The following is a 20,215-nucleotide window of genomic DNA, read 5'->3' as shown; positions in this document are numbered from 1 at the left end:
GAGTGCATAATCCCTTTGGATTCGAACCTCTGTTATGGCACTCTGCTTCTCACGCGCCGACGTAGCTGTGTTACATACCACCATGTTACGATCTACAATTTGGGGCCCTCTGGCGAAAGAGTGCTGCAAATATCAAAACATGTGGAATGAAAATGTAAAATATTTTTTATTTAAACAGCTTTAAGAGGTTTCTCATAAAAAATCGGAGACATCACTTTTCAGCGCGCCCTCGTAGCTGCTTACATCAGTTTAATGAACGCTTTACTTCGTTTGTCTTTTGGCCTTCAACTGATGAATGTGCACAGCTCTGATGTTAACGACATACGGACACTGCTCTTCCCAAGACCCCCAATCCTGCTTCAGAACACGTAAAAAATACCTTAGCTATCCTACTGCTCTGTATGGCGGTAATGTATCCCTTAAATAATATTATAAACTTCCAGTAGATCTCAGTTCCCTCTGACCAGCAGAAATAAACTACTCCAACGTTTCCTTCGAGCCCTGTGGGTTCTGTTAGCGACTCAGGCACAAACAAGCCATCCCACTGATACAACTACTCACATTCGGCTAGCACGCAACTTTCTAATTAACTATTATTGTAAGTAGCTGCAAATACTTTGGACCCTCTTACATGAGGTGGTGTAATGTTCGACTATTTTTCCTTGTTTGTTGTGTAGCTTGTAACGATTCACCTAAATCTGCTGTCAGATTTTGATGGCCAAATATATAGAATGTGAATTGCAGCACTGATATCAGTGCAAGGAACAGTTGTGCTAAATTACATAATATCAAGTGTTTCGCCGAATTAGCAGTACAGAGAACTTATAAATGGTGGAAAAATCGAAATTTTTTAATGAATTTGTTAAATTCTGTAGACTTTTTCTGATTACATTGGTATATACATTAAAGGGTTCCAAATTAGAAATGACCTATATACATCAAATTTTAAAGTTACGGTCTTGTATGCCGCCATGTTACAGAAAGCAGTATTATTTCGAAAAGAACTGTGAACTTTCTGTTTCCATAGGTTATATGTATGATACATTATACTCGTATATGTTGGTAACAGTGCAGGTTTCTAGTGCCTGTAAGTGATTATCTTTGCTAGTATTTCCCTCTGTTTGGCTGAAGCAGTTTGTTCACTTCATAGTGCTACATATTTGTAGAAGTACATATCCTTTAGTGTGCCATAACTACGAACTATGCCATGCATCAAGGAATTCATTAAAAAGAAATTCCGTGGTAACCAGTTCACAAACAAAGGAAGCCACACTGTTGAAAGTAACCTATGTATCAGTTCTTCAGGGAAGACACTCTCACATGACACATCTCCTGGTGATTCAATTTTCTGTGCTAGCAAAGACACTGTTTGTAGTGGATTGGTTGTTGATGATGTGGGCATCTTATCTTCTTTGATGAAGGAAGTCCAGAAATTTAAACAATGTGATGGTGTAGGCTGTCTGGAAATGATTGAACAACAAAGTAGCAGGAAGGGTTTAGTCTCAGATTAGTTGTTCAGTGTAGAACCTGCAATATATCTACCTAGAAAATGAATTCGTATATTGTGCATAGTTCACATAATGTGAATTTGAAGTTCTATGCAATGCGTTCAATAGGAAAAAGAGAAAAGGCTGCTCATACGTTTTATGGTTTAATGGGCCTTCCTCCCCCTCCCAGTAGGTTCAGAAAGTACGTAAAAATACTTTTAGGTTCCTTGACGGTTGTGTTCAAAGCATCTATGAAACGTGCAGTAGACGAAACTGTACTTACTAGTCGAACCAGGGACACTGCTGTTGCACTTTTTGGTGCATGGCAATATCGCGGACATCGTTCCTTGACTGGTGTTGTAAGTGCTTCTTCTCTGGAGAATGGAAATGTTATGAATGTTGAGTGCTTATCTAAGTACTGCCACACCTTCCATGGTAACACTGAATGATATATTGAACATCAGTGTTCTAAGAATTATGATGGTTACAGTGGAGGTATGGAGTGTGATGGAGCTCTACAAACATTTGAGAGGTCAGTGCCTGTTTATAACGTTAGATATCCGAAGTACCTAGGCGATGGCGACTCTAAAGCTTTCAATTAAATTAACGAGTTCAATGTTTATGGTGATACCTTGGTAACAAAACTGGAGTGTTGTGGACATGTGCAAAAGAGGATGAGTGCTAGATTGAGGAAGCTATGAATGGAAATGAAAGGCAAGTGGCTATTTGATGGAAAACCTCTGTCTGGCCGAGGTAGATTGGCAGAAACTCAACTAGACCCTCTTCAGAGTTTTTATGGATTAGTCATTAGACGCAGTGCACCTCTGAATGATGTTACAGCAATGCAAACAGCTGTATGGGCCACCTACGTTCATAAGTTGTCCAATGATGACCACCTTGTTGACGGACTTTGCCCTAAAGGAATAGATTTTTGGTGCGGTTAACAAAAAGCAAAAAAAGTTGTCAAATACACCATCATAAGCATTCGCTTACTGAGCCTGTTATGAATGAAATGAAACCAAGTTTTATAGACCTCAGTGACCTTGTTTTGCTTAGTAAATGTCTTCATGGGGGCACTCAGAATACAAATCAAAGTTTCAGTCATTGCATATGGGAAAGATAACCCAAAAATGTTTTTCTAGGACCAAATTCATTAAAATTCGGTGTAATGATGGAGTGATAGGAAGGTAGGATGTTCTGACAAATTTAGGCAGAAAATGTTGCGTCTAATATGGAATATCAACAGCTTGCGTGTGACAGACAACAGGTGCATGAAGCTGGAAGATTCACTCTTCAATTTACCAAAGAAGCATGAAGTGCTAAAAAGAATGCCAAAAGATAGCTTGAAGACGAAGAAATGCTGCAGGATGAAGACTATGCTTCAGGAATGTTCTGAGGCAGTTTTTAATTGGACTCATATCTTCATTCACAATTTCCCACAAGTTGTATTTTTCAGAATTTAGGTACAAATATTTCCTAAAGTTTATAAAGCATTGCTCTAATTTTTTTCCGTAACTTGAAATGATCCATACGTATGTAGTGGACCTAGGCTTTATTGCAAAACCAACTAAATTATAGAAGAAATTACATTTTCATTAAGATAAAAAATTTAAAAAATTAAAATGTAAGATGTGATATTTTTAATGCTTGTAATATACATAATATGTGGAATTAAACATGTCTAGTACCTCAGTCATCATTTTATGTATATCAAGATAAAATTTGGTCTATTCAAATCTGTTACAATAGATTAAATGGCACCTCAATTTGAGTAAGCATTTTGGAAAAAATTGCATCAATTTCCTTGTAATTTTTTAATAACCCTAAGCAGGTTCAAAAACATTCAAAATACTTCTAATTTGTGTAGAACGTGTGCTGCATTACCCAATATCAACAAAAAACCTGTAAAACTAATGCATTATAAACAGTGCCTGAAAGTAATAGGTCTTGATTTTTACATAATATTGAGCCAGAAATATACTATGTATCCATATGAGTTTTGTGAGAATGAGCAATGGAATTGAATAGCTTAAAGCGACCACATTATGCTGACACTCAAAGGCTGCTGCAAGAGAACTCGGTGTCGACAAAGAGAGGAACTAGTCTCAAACAGAAGTGAAGAAATTTTCTAGAGTAACCACAGAGTGGAAGGAAACTGAAGCGTGATCCATCTATGCATCTGTAGTAGAGGAGACAGCTCCTTCGCTTGGCACTCTTTGACTCGATTGCTTGGATTTCAGTCGTATCTGCATCTGATAAATATTTACTGCAATAGTTTGACCTTTGGTCCACTAACGATAAACCGCTCCGAAGGCACTAAGCAAACCGTGAGGTCTGATTAATTCGGGCGAGTCCTAGCCCCTATATTACAGATCGCCATAGTTGGGTCCCAATGGGACTCATCGAGCACAAGGGAGCTATCGTCTTTCGTAGTCAGTGCAAATCGCGCCAGAAAAGACTGGCTTCGGATAGAAGAAACGATGTTGTTTCAATTGTACGAGGCGTGTTTATTAAGTAAGAACCGTTTTGCCACACCGCTGCCGCAGAGTTGCGGTCGGCGTTCTGCGCATGCGCACTGGGTACCTACATGTGTTGGCATTAACGCCATTACAATCTGATTCTTCCTTATTTACGTTGCATACTGAGAGTTTAAGATGCCTCCGATAATCGTGAGTTCCGCCGACTGTGAAGTACGGGCTGTTATAAGATTTCTTAGTGCTAAAGGCCTAATAGCGATCGATATTCATTGTGAGAGCTGTGCAGTTTACGGAGAAAGCATTATGAGTGATGGAATGTAAAAAAGTGGTTGAGAGCATTTAAAGATGGCCGCACAAATGTGCATGATGAACAATGGAGATGGCGTCCTTTTGTCGTTAACGAAAGTTGGGTACAGGAAATAGACAATAACGTGAGAGAAAACAGCCACATTACGATTTCCTCCTTGTGGGACGACTTTCTTAGTGCTTCTCGTAGTGTTTTGTAAGACATTTTGACCGAGCACTTGAATTACCGAATATTGTGCTCACGTTAGGCACCGAAAATGTTGACGGATGTACACAAAACCAAACGTTTAGACAGTACATTGACTTTCCTTGAGCGGTACCACAACGATGGTGATGATTTCTTAAGTCAAATTGTTATAGGCGATGAATCACGGGTGGCCTACGTCACACCAGAATCAAAGCAACAGTCCATGGAATGGCGGCATCGAAATTCACACAGAAAAGTGAAGTTTAAGCAAACAATTTCTGCCCGGAAAATCATGTGCACATGTTTTTGGGACAGAAAAGGAGTATTGCCTGTGGAATTTCTGCCTCATAATGAGAGAATCAATGCAGAAGCTTACTGCAAAACATTGCACAATCTGTGCCGTGCAATTCAGAACAAAAGACGTGGCAAGTTGAACAATGTCACCATTTTGCTGCAAGACAATGCCCGACCGCATGTGGCGAATCAGACCAAAGATGTCATCACATCTTTTCGATGGGAAACTCTAGATAATCCTCCGTCCAGCCCCGACCTTGCGCCCAGTGACTGCCATATGATCCTGCACTTGAAGAAACACCTGGCCTGTCAGTGTCTTCAAGACGATGACGAAGTCAAAACAGTGGTGATGGTCAGGCTGCAGACTTCTATGAGGAGGGTAATCAAAAACTGGTGCCGCGTTATAACAAGTGCCTCACTATTGACGGAAATTGTGTAGAAAAGTAGATTAAGGTACATGCGTTCAGGTAAAAATAAAATTATTGAGATATCTTACTACGTCTTTTTTTTTAATTTCAAAAGGGTACTTAAAAAACACAGCTCGTATTTCTCATTCCAGTGACTTACGGATGGTCAAGTCTCCATAGTCGACACACTGAGAGTTACTGGAGCTCATGTGACGAATTTGCATACTTGTATCAGATTTGCCCGTTAGATGTATAGGGCTCCTAACATCCACCTACCACCTAGCTTATACGATTTGGCAGATAGAAACAGTGGCATTCAAATGCTAATCCAAGACATTGGACTCCTCATGGAGAGTAAGGCTGAAATTCGTATTAAGAGAATAAGAATGGAGGAAAACATGCTATTCAATGACAGAACAACGTTAATCGGTTCACAATATCGATTACATTCAGCAGTAGACATAATGGCAGCGGCAGGCGTGGCTTCAAAAGCGTCGTGGTAAAGCAGTTGTAACTTCCTTGACTGTTCCGATTATTCCAAACCCTTCAAGCGTTCAATGAGGACAAAGTGCCGAACCTCGCAGAGGCGAGTAGAAAGCATCTTCGCTGGTAAAATGTAAAAGCCGGTCAGCCACTTTGGCGTCGTCCACCAGCAACAAAAGTACTGCGTCGGTGCGGTTACGATATTTCCAAAAAGCAGCCAAATTTGGGCAGTCTAGGAGGATGTGAGCCAATGGAAAGCAGCACCACATCGGCAGTTAGGTGGGTTCTCACGCTGGAGAATGTGGTTGTGGATGAGCCAAAAGCGATCAATACATAGCCTATAAAGGACAGTGGGTTCCCTGTGAGTAGTATGAAGGTAAGAGTGCCACATCGTTGTCTCCTTTACTTCCTTCACTTTGGGGAGTTCACGGCGGACAATGGTGAATTCCAGACATCCAACAATTAATAGTGTAGGGTCAACCGATGGTCCGCTTCTGGATCTCCTATATCTTCCTGGTAGCAAACTTTGTCAAGCTGTCAGCATGTCCAATCCCTGACATCCCAACATGTTCCAGGGTCCAAACAAAGACGACTGGCTGTACAGCTTGATGGAGATCAGAAAGAATATCCTGGATAGTCTTGAGTAATGGGTGACGAAGGAAGCACTGGTATATAGCCTGAAGACGGCGCAGAATGTCGCTGCAGATTAGAAGCATCTTCCTGGTGCAAGAACGACTACGACTAATAGCTTGTTTGATGGCCACCAATTCAACAGTGAAGACACTGCATCCATTTGGCAGGGAACGTATTTCACTGCACCTTGCATGTGTGTACGCAAAACCAGTTTGTACATTGACCATTGAATCATCAGTGTGTGCCACTTCTGTACCCAGAAATGCATCGAGGACAGCCAGGAACAGGTGGAAAAGCACTATGGCGTCTACTCAGTCTTTCAGTCTAAAGGATAAACTGAGGCAGATCCAAATGAGGAGGACATGCCATGCCGTCATAATGATTGATCCCTGACAAGAGTCGACAATAGGACAAGTATGAGTTCAGAGCAAAGATACAGTAGTGTAAATGGAATTGTAACCCCAGTTCTGGGTCACTGTTGTAGGAGGTGAACCTTCCCACCAGGAAAAAGAACACAGTACTTGGGATGCTTAAGGGAGCTGCGTTTGTCTGTAGCATAACTAGCATCTGACCAGTAGTTGAGGGACCCAAGCCTCTATGAGTAGGTTTTTCACAGGACTAGTTCGAAAGTGTGGTGGTTAAGTCAGACCCTACAGTGGTGTATCGAGTCCTGTGATTTCAATGTTGTGGGCGATGCTGAACTATATCCCATACACCCATAATCAAGATGGGATTGGATGAGGGCATGGTAAAGCTGGAGAAGAGTAGTGTTTTCTGCACCATGGCTAGTGTTACTGAAACAGCGGAGTATATTAAGGAGCAGCAAGCTCCTTTGCTCAAATTGTTGGAGATGGGTAAGTCACGTCAGCTGGGCATCAAATACCAGCACCAAAAAACTCGATAAGTCTCTATCATATTGAGTAATTGGTAGCTGTGTTAAAGTTCTGGTTGTGTACTTACAGTATGATGGCGGCAGAAGTGCATGATACGAGTCTTAGTGGGTGAAACAAATTCGTTGATGAAGGCACACGACTGCACATTTCAAATGGCACCCTACAGTCGGCATTCAGGAACAATAGTAAAAGCAAAAATCGTCAGCAGACGGGAAGGGTGATATTGAAGACCCCACAGGTGCTAATAAACTTTTGCTGGCCCTTAGGTAAAGTGGGTCACTTAATACAGAGCCCCGTGGGACCCCTTCCTCTGTGGTAATCACAAACTCGAACCAGGAACGTATGGTGCGACAATAAGTTCTGGATAAAAATAGACGCGCCTTGGCGAAAACCACTCTAGAACGGAGTCACGAACCTCCAAGACTCAAGGAGCGAACACAGCTGCCAGGTCACTATGCCTTGAAGTAATTTAAAGAGAACATTGGTGAGACTTATTCGGCGATAGCTGTCCATCTCTAGGAGATGCGTACCAGGTTTCGGTGTTGGGATGATTGTGCTTTTCGCCATTGAGATGGGAACTCACTCTCACTCCAGATACAGTTGAAAAAGGGAAGGGGCTGACGCTCACAGTCCACTCATCTGTGTTTGAGCACATGAGTGTGGATGCAGTCTGGCCCTGAGGCTCTTTCAGGGCAAATGGCTAGAGGACTGAAGGATCCATCTCACTGAATGGAACATTATAGGGCTTCAGGTGGCAAATAGTAGAAGATAAGTACAGTCTCTCCACCTGCCAGGTTGAGCAGTCATGGAGCTTGCTGTAAGATATATAATGGGGAGAGAACCTTTGGCAGAGAAGGTGACATCATCATAACCATAGCATACAACATTGTCATGCATGCAGGCTGCAGTTGTTCATATTTTTACTTGGCCTTTTGGTATGTCAGTCTGTCCAGAGTCTTGTATTCCTAAATTATTTTCTCTCTCTCTCTCTCTCGCTCTCCCCCCCCCTCTCTCTCTCTCTCTCTCTCTCTCTCTCTCTCTCTCTCTCTCTCTCTCTCTCTCTCTCTCTCTCTCTCTCTCTCTGGAAACAGTGCAGGCTGTTGAGCAGGGAAAATGGTGCTCTCCACAGCTGCCATAGGCCGTAGGGGGGTACAAGGAACATGTGTGAATGTTTGTGTGCAACAGTCGTCCACAATCCCTACTGACTGGGAGCCTTATGACCATCAGTGGGAGGAAGCCTCTTATGCATCATACACAAGTGATCTGCTATTGGGCCATTCACTCCAAATGGGACTTCTCTCATGGACGTGACTGACCCTTAACAATGGCTATCTGGACAGTTATCCATTACCCCCAGTCCTCATACCCAGCCCTGATGGGCTCGTATCCCTGGTGATACACTGGGTAGTCTCAACTCAAGCACAAACAGTGCGATCCCTGCGTAGTCAGAGGGCTACCAACATGCAGATACTTGACGATCTCTCCTCCGTCTCCGACGATGGGATAGCTAATATGCTGGGTTCTGGGCGTACTACCTTATAGGAAAGCAAGGGTGCTGACGTTGGAAAGCACATAAGTGGAACAGACACAACCTTGGGCGATCTTCCCTACGCAATCCGCACTTTTTCAAATTTGGAGAATTGATGACAAGTGAAACAAAGCAATGGGGACGAGGTATATATTAATAAGAAGACGTAGAGAGGGCCGGAACTGAAATATGAAACTAGGTCCTAAAACATGTACTAGGTCGAAGCGGAATCTGTACTAGAAAGACCATCCGATGAAATGGCAGAGGTTGGTTGGTTGGTTGTTTGGGGAAGGAGACCAGACAGCGTGGTCAGCGGTCTCATAGGATTAGAGAACGATGGGGAAGGAAGCCGGCCATGCCCTTTCAGAGGAACCATCCCGGCATTTGCCTGGAGTTATTTAGGGAAATCACGGAAAACCTAAATCAGGATGGCCAGAAGCGGGCTTGAACCGTCGTCCTCCAGAATGCGAGTACAGTGCCTAACCAGTGCGCCACCTCGCTCGGTAATGGCAGAGGGGAAAAGGGTTAGTGCAAGTATAGGCTCGCAGCACAGAAAGGGAGTTGTGCTGTAAAAGATGCGGTCACATGTGAACTTTTTCGTTCCCGTTGTTTTCCCAGAGTTGATGAGACGCTGAAACTTTATGTTCTACTTTTTCTCTTCCTTCTTCGTAGGCACCTGAGCATTCACATTGCATTTTCCTCTCTTTCACATTTCCATTCCTCTTTCAGTTCACAATTTCTCGTTGTACCTCTCACAGCTGTAATGTGAATTTCATTATTTTTATGTATTCGTGAGAGAAGAATAATGATAAAATATCTCTCAGAATAAACAGGGTGAACGATGGGAGATAATTAGGCTGAGACGGATGCAACATGTGATCATATCTTCACATACGTCAATTCTAATGCTATATATATATTAAAGACGACATATTTTTGTGGCACATACAGACTTAAATGTATCTCTGTCGAACTATTTAAGTTTCCAACGCCTCATTAATTTACTACCTGCACCCGTGTAAACATTAAAGGATAAGCGTATGTGGAAAATAATGTTATGTTACAGTAATTTCATCGAGGATAGGTAATGAAATTTATCTGATCTATTCTAGCTTTGACAGAGACCATATGAAGTACGTCGCTCAGGTTGAGACACCAGCCATGATTCGTATCTTAGACACAAACTAGGCACGTAACTGTTGCAAACCACGAATCAAGTGGAACGAAGATAGACGCAAAGTCCATGCCTGAAAACACAACTGAGAGCGGATTTAGAGTGTCAACATGACGTCAAATCAGTACTCAGAAACAAAGCCGGAATCGTCTTAAGCAGTAACAAGCAATGACGATGCGCCCCTAGTCGAAGTTGAGGTCCTGAAAGCTACGTAACAGCTGTTTCTGAGAATCAACAATAGATGCTTTGCTGATGAGGTACGAACTACCGATCGCTAATCAGAGCAGATTATCTGCTTCCTGGCTCTAGCCAGCCAACACTCATCACCATGGACAGCGCATGCCGCGAACCTGAAAGTCGTGGCAACTGGAAGCAGAATTACGTGCCACACAGTATTGTTGCCGCCACTGTCAGTGTGTCTGTATATCGCAGGAGTGGTGACCCGAAGTTAATTCCAACTAATTTATAGTCCTTCTAACAGCTGTTATAAATTACTGCTCATAGTAGACCCAGTGCCCTTAATGCTATCGAATAGTTCGCTTCTTGCGACAACCCCAGCATAAGTTTCTCTAATTTTTAAATACTGTGGGTGTACTAGGAACGGTTAAAAATAGTATATCCGAAAAGGAATTTTGATTTCAATAAAACGCTTTGAATCTACACATTGAGCTAATTTTTGGTATGCCTCAGTAAAATATATCTTAGAAGTAAATAACATGTCTTACGAAGTAGCGCTTGTGGGAGCAGAATTATATCACCTACCTTAGAATGAGAATTGATAGATACTTTAAACACACTATGAATTCAACTGTGTCATTACAATTTTAACTGCCACAGTGGCAGTCGTCTGGTGGCTAAATTAGTTTGATGTTACGAAAGGTAATGCCTCTAAAGAGTCCGGTATCAATTTCACCATTTCCCCCATAGCAAAAGGCAAGACCCAAGTCGAGAAAGAAATGTGCGCTCACCTTCCGTTTTATTAATGTGTGCACTTAAAAATTTTTGCAAACAGTGGTTAGATTCCAATAAATCAGTGCAGACCCAGTTCTTACATAGATCCCCTGAATCAGAGAACTGAATTATATCTCAAAGTTTGAAGACCAATATCGGAAAACCCATCGAAACTGATAATATTTGTTGCTATTGGTTAACCCACGTCAGAACTTGTAATTAGTCTACATGATGTTTGTAGGTGACGTTGACACTTGAATATCTGAAGTAACGGGCTGATTAGTGTGCTTCATCTATCGACGTTTAGTTGCCTCCAAAGGCAGTGAGCGAATACACCAGTAAATTCCAGCGTCGATTACGTATAGAGAAGCTCCGGTATCGATTTGGAAATTCTCGCTCACTTTATGATGATGTGTGATACACGCAGGCCTCTGGCAACTTTGATGAATGGCTGGCAAATACCCATATATGTTATGAGCAAACAGACAGAGCATTGCACTTTCGGCAATTGCACCGGCTGTCTCAGTGTAAACACAAGGGCTTCGCGCCTAGCGGTCATCACCGACTGCGTCCCGATTTATGACGTACGCTGAGCTTGGCCAAAAATGAAAGTGAGGGATGCGGGAGCACCAGATGGCCAATTGTTTAGAAGAAAAAACATTTGTGGTGCTGACCGGCAGAGATAAAAGCCATATATGTTGGCGAGTGTTAATACGAGGGTCGTGGATTCAAATAGATGCGTGGCTATGGTTTTTTTTTTATAATGAGTTTTTACATTACATATACTACCAATCAACGGAAGTAATCGCCAACGTATTGTCTTTATTAATACTTTTATTAAATGAATGAAACGGAAAGCAAAGGACGTTTGGGATTGCAATTTAATTTCTAGGAAGGGATTTTGTAAGGTAACGAGAACTTCGTACTTAAAACTAGATTCTTTCATTATTTTAGATTTCAAGACTAATACCTAGAAACAAGGTAACTTATTCTTCACGTGGAGTTGGTGAAGGCTGCACAAAAATCAAAATTAGACTTTCGAAAGTCGTGTACGCTTTAACTATCGTCCTTTCTTGGAAAATAATTTGCAAAATCGTCGAGGACGCAAGTTTTACCATCCTTTCTTGGAAATTATTTGCATTCCTAAATTTGCTTTTACCTTCCCTTTTGGTGCCTTTCACCCAATGTACTGAGCACTACGTCTCTACATCTACAGTGTAATTTAAGTAAAAATTGAAATTATGGAAAACAGGGTATCCACATAAGACCTCGACCCTACGACCCCTTCAATAGCAGCCTGTTCTGTTCCTGTTACGCCAACTGCTGACTTGAAACTATTAAAAGACTCTTATTCACTTTTTAAATTTTCGTTTTATTCATTATTAAGTGTGCTTAATTTGCGTAATAACTGTATTGCACATCAGACTGTGATATGATGCTTCTCCTCTCTCGTGATTTTCATCGATTCAGTACCGGGGTAAGTCAACTAAGGGGACAGCCAGAAATAATTATTTGACAAAAGAGATTCATACTGTCACAACAAATAACGCAAAAGGAGGGCTATTGGAATCGAGGAAACTACCAGTTTAAACTACATATTCCGACGTGAGCCACATTTTTGCATCACATTCAATTTTTGTTCTACCTGGTTTATGTTCATTATTATGTTTACAATCAACACAGGAACAGTAAAAATGGTGTGGATTGTGGTCGAAATCGTTTCTCGTAATGCGGGAGTTTTCCCTCTTGTAGCAAAATTATTTATACACATTACTCATACACATGAGAGTACGGAAACGTAAGCATCAACAAAATCCTTGCGCTAATGGCAATTACTTCCTAACCCACTGGTCTTAGATGCAACACGCACGTAGGTATTGGGATGATCTAAGTTGCTATACTGTGAGACAAATTTATCAAAAATGGATTACTATCTGCAATTTAACTACGAATATCTAATGCTCCTTAACCCACGAGAATGGCGGTGTCACGCTGTTGAGAATGAAATTTATTGTGGAAGAGAATCAAAACTCCGTTCGCGTAAACACAAAGTAATTTCAATGGGAAAAGGTAGAAAACAGACACGAACGTTAACAGTATCACAGACAGATTACACAGTGATACATCCTATTGATTGCTCCCCATAATCACATGTTAGTTCCTAATGAGTTTCAACAAGAGCGTGTGACATCTTGCAGGTTTAGCGCCCATCGCGAGTTCGGTAGATAATAGTCACATCAACATCACTCACCGTTTAAACCACACGCTCTTAGGCTATTGCGAATCGCCACTCGCATGTGAGTCAGCTGAAATTTCTCAAGAACGATCCACAGGTTCCGTGCTCCACTCATCTTCAGTTAACGTTCTAGGGATTAATTAAATGCAAAATTTCACAACATTTACCAATGCTTATTAAAATTATGATGCTGGTGGTCAGTTCTCCCACTGAGGGCTGCCCGTGTGTACAGTTTCTTCCACCTACGCTCAATGGAGCACGTTATCATAATTTCATACGGGATACTCCACCTGTGCTGCTAGAACATGTGGCTTTACAAGTACGACAAAACATGTGGTTCATGCACGATGGAGCTCCTGCACATTTCAGTCTAAGTGTTCGTACGCTTCTCAACAACAGATTTGGTGACCGATGGATTGGTAGAGGCGGACCAATTCCATGGCCTCTACGGTCTCTTGACTTTCATTGATGGAGCATTTGAAAGCTCTTGTCTACGCAACCCCGGTACCAAATGTAGAGACTCTTCGTGCTCAAACTGCGGTCGGCTGTGAATACGCCATTCTCCAGGGCTGCATCAGCGCATCAGGGATTCCGTGCGACGGAGGGTGGATGCATGTGTCTTCGCTAACGGAGGACATTTTGAACATTTTCTGTAACAAAAAGTCTGAAGTCACGCTGATACGTTCAGTTGTTGTGTGTTTCCATTCCATGATTAATGTGATTTGAAGAGAAGTAATAAAATGAGCTCTAACACGGAAAGTAAGCGTTTCCGGACACATGTCCACATAACATATTTTCTTTCTTTGTGTGTGAGAAATGTTTCCTGAAAGTTTGGCCGTACCTTTTTGTAACAGCCTGTATAATGTCTCATCCATAATGTCTGCGAGGACCATAACTGATTCCTGGTCACCCTCTGCCGTACCGGAAGCGAGTATCGAAAAGATGGCGACCACCCTCAACGGCCACTCTGCTTTCGCTGAAGGGGAGGGGAAGCAGCTATGAAGCCCTGAAGCACATCTTTGAAGTTTAGTTTGGCACCGGAAACTCAACAGCTAACCTATCATTGCTACTCTATCACCCAACAGACGATACTTCCCACCTCAAAACTCAACATCTGGTACTATATAGCAACAGAGGGAGAAGGACAGGATATGCATAAATTCATTTATAATAAAATACACAGTTATGACCCTTCCTTCACCAGACGTTCACAGAATAATAATACGTCGCTGTGACCACAAAACTATTATGTCCACGTGATATTGTAATGAGGCAGACTAACTGGTTCTGTCTCACTACGCTAACATAAATCGTTGATATTTCGCCAGACCCGCACCGAAATTTCTTTTTCCTAGACGCTTGTCCAATTGGAGCTCTAACGTCTATCGCTTTCATTATTGGCCAAACTCTGTGCACACCATCAACTTGGTATCGGTGAAGAAGTGTAGGCATGGTCTCCTTGCCAATGCTGCATTTCCTTGCTTTTGCTTCAGTGTGTGAACCATCAATACTGCTGCCAGGGCAGCTCTGGACACAACACGGTATTGGGAGGAACGAAGATCGACGGGGAGTCTCTAGGGACAAGGAAGTGATGCTGGCAGTCCTAACGGCAGTTAGAAACAGACGAAGCTGTTGCTGCTGAGGTGCGGCATCGGCATGTTTGTTTAGTTTTCTTGAGAGTTGTGCGGGAAATTCCCAATTTTGTATCCATCTGTCTTATAACTTATGATGACTTTGTAACAAAAGTAATGTGTACGTACTTGTTTTAATTACAGCAATGGTAAGTACGAGGGCTGTTCAAACCCGTAAAGATCGACCGTAATTTCTTTAAGTCACAGTTTTATGCGTTAAGATTTAATTTTGTGATATTCTGTTAGCTTAATGTACTACAAATACGCCGTAATACGAGGGTTGTCTAGAAAGTAAGCTCCGATCGGTTGGGAAGTGGAAACCACAGTGAAAACCAGAACGTTTTATTTGCAGCAGTTACGTACATCTTCCACTTACTTCTCTACACAGTCGCCGCTCCAACTTCGAGTTTTGTCGTAGAATTGTATTAACTTTCCAAAATCCTCGTCATAGAAAGCACCCGCCGGTGCCTTCGGCCAGTTATCTGCACTGGTCTGCAGCTCGTTGTCTGTGGAAAAACTTTGTCTTCGTAGCCAGCGGTTCTTGTGAGCAGAGATGAGACTCAGAGGGAGCCAATTACTGACTGTATTGTGGGTGAGCAAACATTTCTCATCGGAAACGCTGCAGGAGCGTCTTCATTGCCCTTTGCAGTGCGCGGCTGAGAATTGGCTTGAAGCCGGCTTGTATGGCCGAGCGGTTCTAGCCGCTTCAGTCTGCAACAGCGTGACCGCTACGGTGGCAGGTTCGAATCCTGCATCGGGCATGGATGCGTGTGATGTCCTTATGTCAGTTAGGTTTAAGTAGTTCTAAGTTCTAGGGGACTGTTGACCTCAGATATTAAGCCCCATAGTGCTCAGTGCCATTTGATTTTGAATTGGCTTGATAAAGGAGCTGCTCGACAGTCGTGTTATGTGGGCTGTATGACACAGACGAAATCTCTAATCAGACCCTCTTACTTGTTGGGAGGCGATATTCCCTACGCATTTTTTAATTGCTGACTGATCACTCAGAACTGAGAAGAGCGACGCGACACGATCGACGGGCACACTGGACACACTGCCCAACACATCCGTGTAAAGCTTTACCCGATTTTTCCAGTGGTTTCCATTTCGCAACAGATCGGAACTTAATTTCTGGACAACCCTCGTAGTTTCATAGTTGGCAAGCCTTGTTCTCGCCTTTGAGAGACGGTCGAGCTGAGACAGATTCAGCGTTGCCAGCTGTAAAAATGAAGGTGTAGCACAATGAACATTATGCAGCTTTGAAATTCTGCTTTCGTCTTAACAAATCTTCAGGTGAAGCCTACGCAATGTTACAGAATGTCTATGGAGAGTCTGTTCTTCCGTACAGCATATATGGTATAATTGTTATAAATAGAGCAACCAATTTCAAAGGAAGGTAAACCAGTAACTGCACTTAAGAAAGAAAACATCAACACTTGTGCTGTCATTGTGGGAGGGGACCGAAGAATAACCTTACGGACACTTTCCGAAACACATGAAATTTCATTGGATGTCACCCAAAAGTTGCTGACAGAAGATTAACACATCAGACCAGTTTCCTAATAGTGGTTTCCAAGAGCACCGATTCCGAAACATTCGCGTGCAAGTCCGCATGCAGTTCAAGTTGCTGGTGGAGAAAAATTCGGAGTGCCTTTCGAAGGTAATCTCTCCTGATCAAACTTGGCAACATCACTTTGATCCAGGGAGCAAAGAGCAAGCATCATCGTGAGTATCTCCATCACCAATCAATTAAAGAAAAGAAAACGAAAGTCTATACTACTGCTGAAATTGTTATGGTCATTTAATTGTTTCTTAAATTCATGGAATGGTTAATCAGCGTGTTGCACCTGCACACACTGAATAATACTACAGGGATATACCGAAAACTCTGGAAGACTGCATCAGTCGCCTGAGGACACATTCTTGAAACAATCTGTGTGCTGCAGGGCCGCAGTTTGCACATTTATCTGAATATCTCCTAAAAATCATTGTGAAGGTGGTCCCTCAGTCTTCCTACTTCTTGTATTTTGGGTTTACACGTACAGGTATGTGACTCTTTTCAGTTCTCTAACCTGAAGAAACATCATCCTGAAAGATCTCCCTGAGTGTTAAGGATTTCGCGGCCCTTCTTGACGACTTGTCTGTTGACTTCTCTCAAGGGTTCTTCGGCCGACATTTGTTCGGTAATTTTTACTACGTTTCACGAGCACGAGTGGCTGGCATTGCAAAGCTTCTCACTCTGGGAGAGTGAAATTTTGACAATGCAGCCACTCGTGCTGGTGAAACGTCATAAGGATTATCAAACAAAGGTCGGCTAAAGAACCAGAGAAAGAAGCCAAAAAGCAAACTGTCGACCTTTAAAAAAATAGTTTCCATGATGTATTTGCAGAGTGGTAGAAACGCTGGGACAGATGATGGCATCCAAAGGAGACTACTTTCAGAAGGGCGTGTAAAGGTATGTGGACGAAAATGTATGAACATTCTTTACTTAGCAGCCCTAGTACATGCTTAAAGCGCATGGACTGGTTTAGTTACGAGTAGTTAAAAGTTAGTTTACGTAACTGCTTGAAGTGTCCTCCATAACTTAAATAATTTAAATCGTTTCTCTGGAGCGGAAAGGGAGGTGTGGAATGTAGCAGTATCCCACTCTGCCTTGCACTGTCTTTAAATTAGTGTTCTTTCTCGCAGTCTCCTAATTCATTTAGCTTTCTATATCAGAAAGTTCGAGTTTAAGAAAAAAATAAAACAATTATGCAGTCATGATCTACTGAGGGAATGAAAAAAGCTATCTGACTTGTTTCTAGAATGAAATCTTCACTCTACAGCGGAGTGTGCGCTGATATGAAACTTCCTGGAAGATTAAAACTGTGTGCCTGACAGAGCCTCGATGTCGGAACCTTTATCTTTCGCGGGCAAGTATTTTACCAACTGAGCCACCCAAGCACGGCTCACGCCCCGTCCTCACAGTTTTAATTCCGCCAATACCTCATCTCCTACCTTCCAAACTTCACAGAAGCTCTCCTGCGAACCTTGCAGAACTAGCACTCCTGGAAGAAAGGATATTGCGGAGAGGAGAGCTTCTGTGAAGTTTGGAAGGTAGGAGACGATGTACTGGTGGAATTAAAGCTGCAAGGACGGGCCGTGAGTCGTGCTTGGATAGCTCAGTTGGTAGAGTACTTGCCCGAGAAAGGCAAAGTTTCCGAGTTCGAGTCTCGGTCCGGCACACAGTTTTAATCTACCAGCTTCATATCTGACCTGATATTTATAACTAATTCCGGCATAAGGCTTCAAACCAATCTCATGTTCCCCAGAATATTCTCTCAAGATACATTAAAAGGAAGAAGGGAACAACCTGAGTACGCCGTTGATAAGGTAAGTGGAACGGTTGAAAACGTATTTCCAGAACCATAAACCTGAGCTCGTAAACTACTTAAAAACTTTGGAGGCTAGCTTATTCGGTCTGCCAACAAAAGACCTGTACAGTGTAGCTTATCAGTTGGTTTTGCGAAATTGCATTGGTCGTAGATTTAAAATGAAATACCAAGCGAAGATTAGCTGAGCGGATTCCTTGAGTGAGATCCTGTTTTATCTGTTTGCAAACCCAAAGTAACATCTAGTACATTATCCACGGGCGTCAATTAAGTAGATGTAGATAGTTAGTTTTAGTTGCTAACGGCTTCCGTTGACAGGTACAAATTAATAGATTCTCTGATACGTAATTCCGATGGATCAGACATTTCAGTGAACCCTTAATACCAATTAAAAGTATCATAACGTCCGAGAGGAAATGTAAAGTCGTATCGTTAAAATCCACATAAAGGGGCGAAACTGTAACCTGCCTTATTTGTGCGTCGTCAAGCGGAGACTACACACCTTCAACGCTCATTTTTCATCGAAAGAAGCAGCACAAAGTGTTTCGGTTAGGAGTGCTACAGAGAGGTTGTCCTGAGGCCCACAGCACTATATGGATGACTGCATACTCACTTTTCTTATCATGTTAAAAATTTTCAAAATTTTCTGACAAGGGGACAGTACTACATTCAGACATACACTCCTGGAAATGGAATAAAGAACACATTGACACCGGTGTGTCAGACACACCATACTTGCTCCGGACACTGCGAGAGGGCTGTACAAGCAATGATCACACGCACGGCACAGCGGACACACCAAAATCGCGGTGTTGGCCGTCGAATGGCGCTAGCTGCGCAGCATTTGTGCACCGCCGCCGTCAGTGTCAGCCAGTATGCCGTGGCATACGGAGCTCCATCGCAGTCTTCAACACTGGTAGCATGCCGCGACAGCGTGGACGTGAACCGTATGTGCAGTTGAACCGTATGTGCAGTTGACGGACTTTGAGCGAGGGCGTATAGTGGGCATGCGGGAGGCCGGGTGGACGTACCGCCGAATTGCTCAACACGTGGGGCGTGAGGTCTCTACAGTACATCGATGTTGTCGCCCGTGGTCGGCGGAAGGTGCACGTGCCCGTCGACCTGGGACCGGACCGCAGCGACGGACGGATGCACGCCAAGACCGTAGGATCCTACGCAGTGCCGTAGGGGACCGCACCGCCACTTCCCAGCAAATTAGGGACACTGTTGCTCCTGGGGTATCGGCGAGGACCATTCGCAACCGTCTCCATGAAGCTGGGCTACGGTCCCGCACACCGTTAGGCCGTCATCCGCTCACGCCCCAACATCGTGCTGCCCGCCTCCAGTGCTGTCGCGACAAGCTTGAATGGAGGGATGAATGGAGACGTGTCGTCTTAAGCGATGAGAGTCGCTTCTGCCTTGGTGCCAATGTTGGTCGTATGCGTGTTTGGCGCCGTGCAGGTGAGCGCCACAATCAGGACTGCATACGACCGAGGCACACAGGGCCAACGCCCGGCATCATGGTGTGGGGAGCGATCTCATACACTGGCCGTACACCTCTGGTGATCGTCGAGGGGACACTGAATAGTGCACGGTACATCCAAACCGTCATCGAACCCAACGTTCTACCATTCCTAGACCGGCAAGGGAACTTGCTGTTCCAACAGGACAGTCCACGTCCGCATGTATCCCGTGCCACCCAACGTGCTCTAGAAGGTGTAAGTCAACTACTCTGGCCAGCAAGATCTCCGGATCTGTCCCCCATTAAGCATGTTTGGGACTGGATGAAGCGTCGTCTCACGCGGTCTGCACGTCCAGCACGAACGCTGGTCCAACTGAGGCGCCAGGTGGAAATGACATGGCAAGCCGTTCCACAGGACTACATCCAGCATCTCTACGATCGTCTCCATGGGAGAATAGCAGCCTACATTGCTGCGAAAGGTGGATATTCACTGTACTAGTGCCGACATTGTGCATGCTTTGTTGCCTGTGTCTATGTGCCTGTGGTTCTGTCAGTGTGATCACGTGATGTATCTGACCCCAGGAATGTGTCAATAAAGTTTCCCCTTCCTGGGACAATGAATTCACCGTGTTCTTATTTCAATTTCCAGGAGTGTATGTATTGTATTTGTGTTTATGGTACGTGACTCTCAGAAC

This window comes from Schistocerca gregaria, chromosome 7, assembly GCF_023897955.1.
Source record: "Schistocerca gregaria isolate iqSchGreg1 chromosome 7, iqSchGreg1.2, whole genome shotgun sequence".
Taxonomy (NCBI): Eukaryota; Metazoa; Arthropoda; class Insecta; order Orthoptera; family Acrididae; genus Schistocerca; species Schistocerca gregaria.
The sequence above is the reverse complement of the archived record's forward strand: the minus strand, read 5'-3'. Positions refer to the sequence as shown.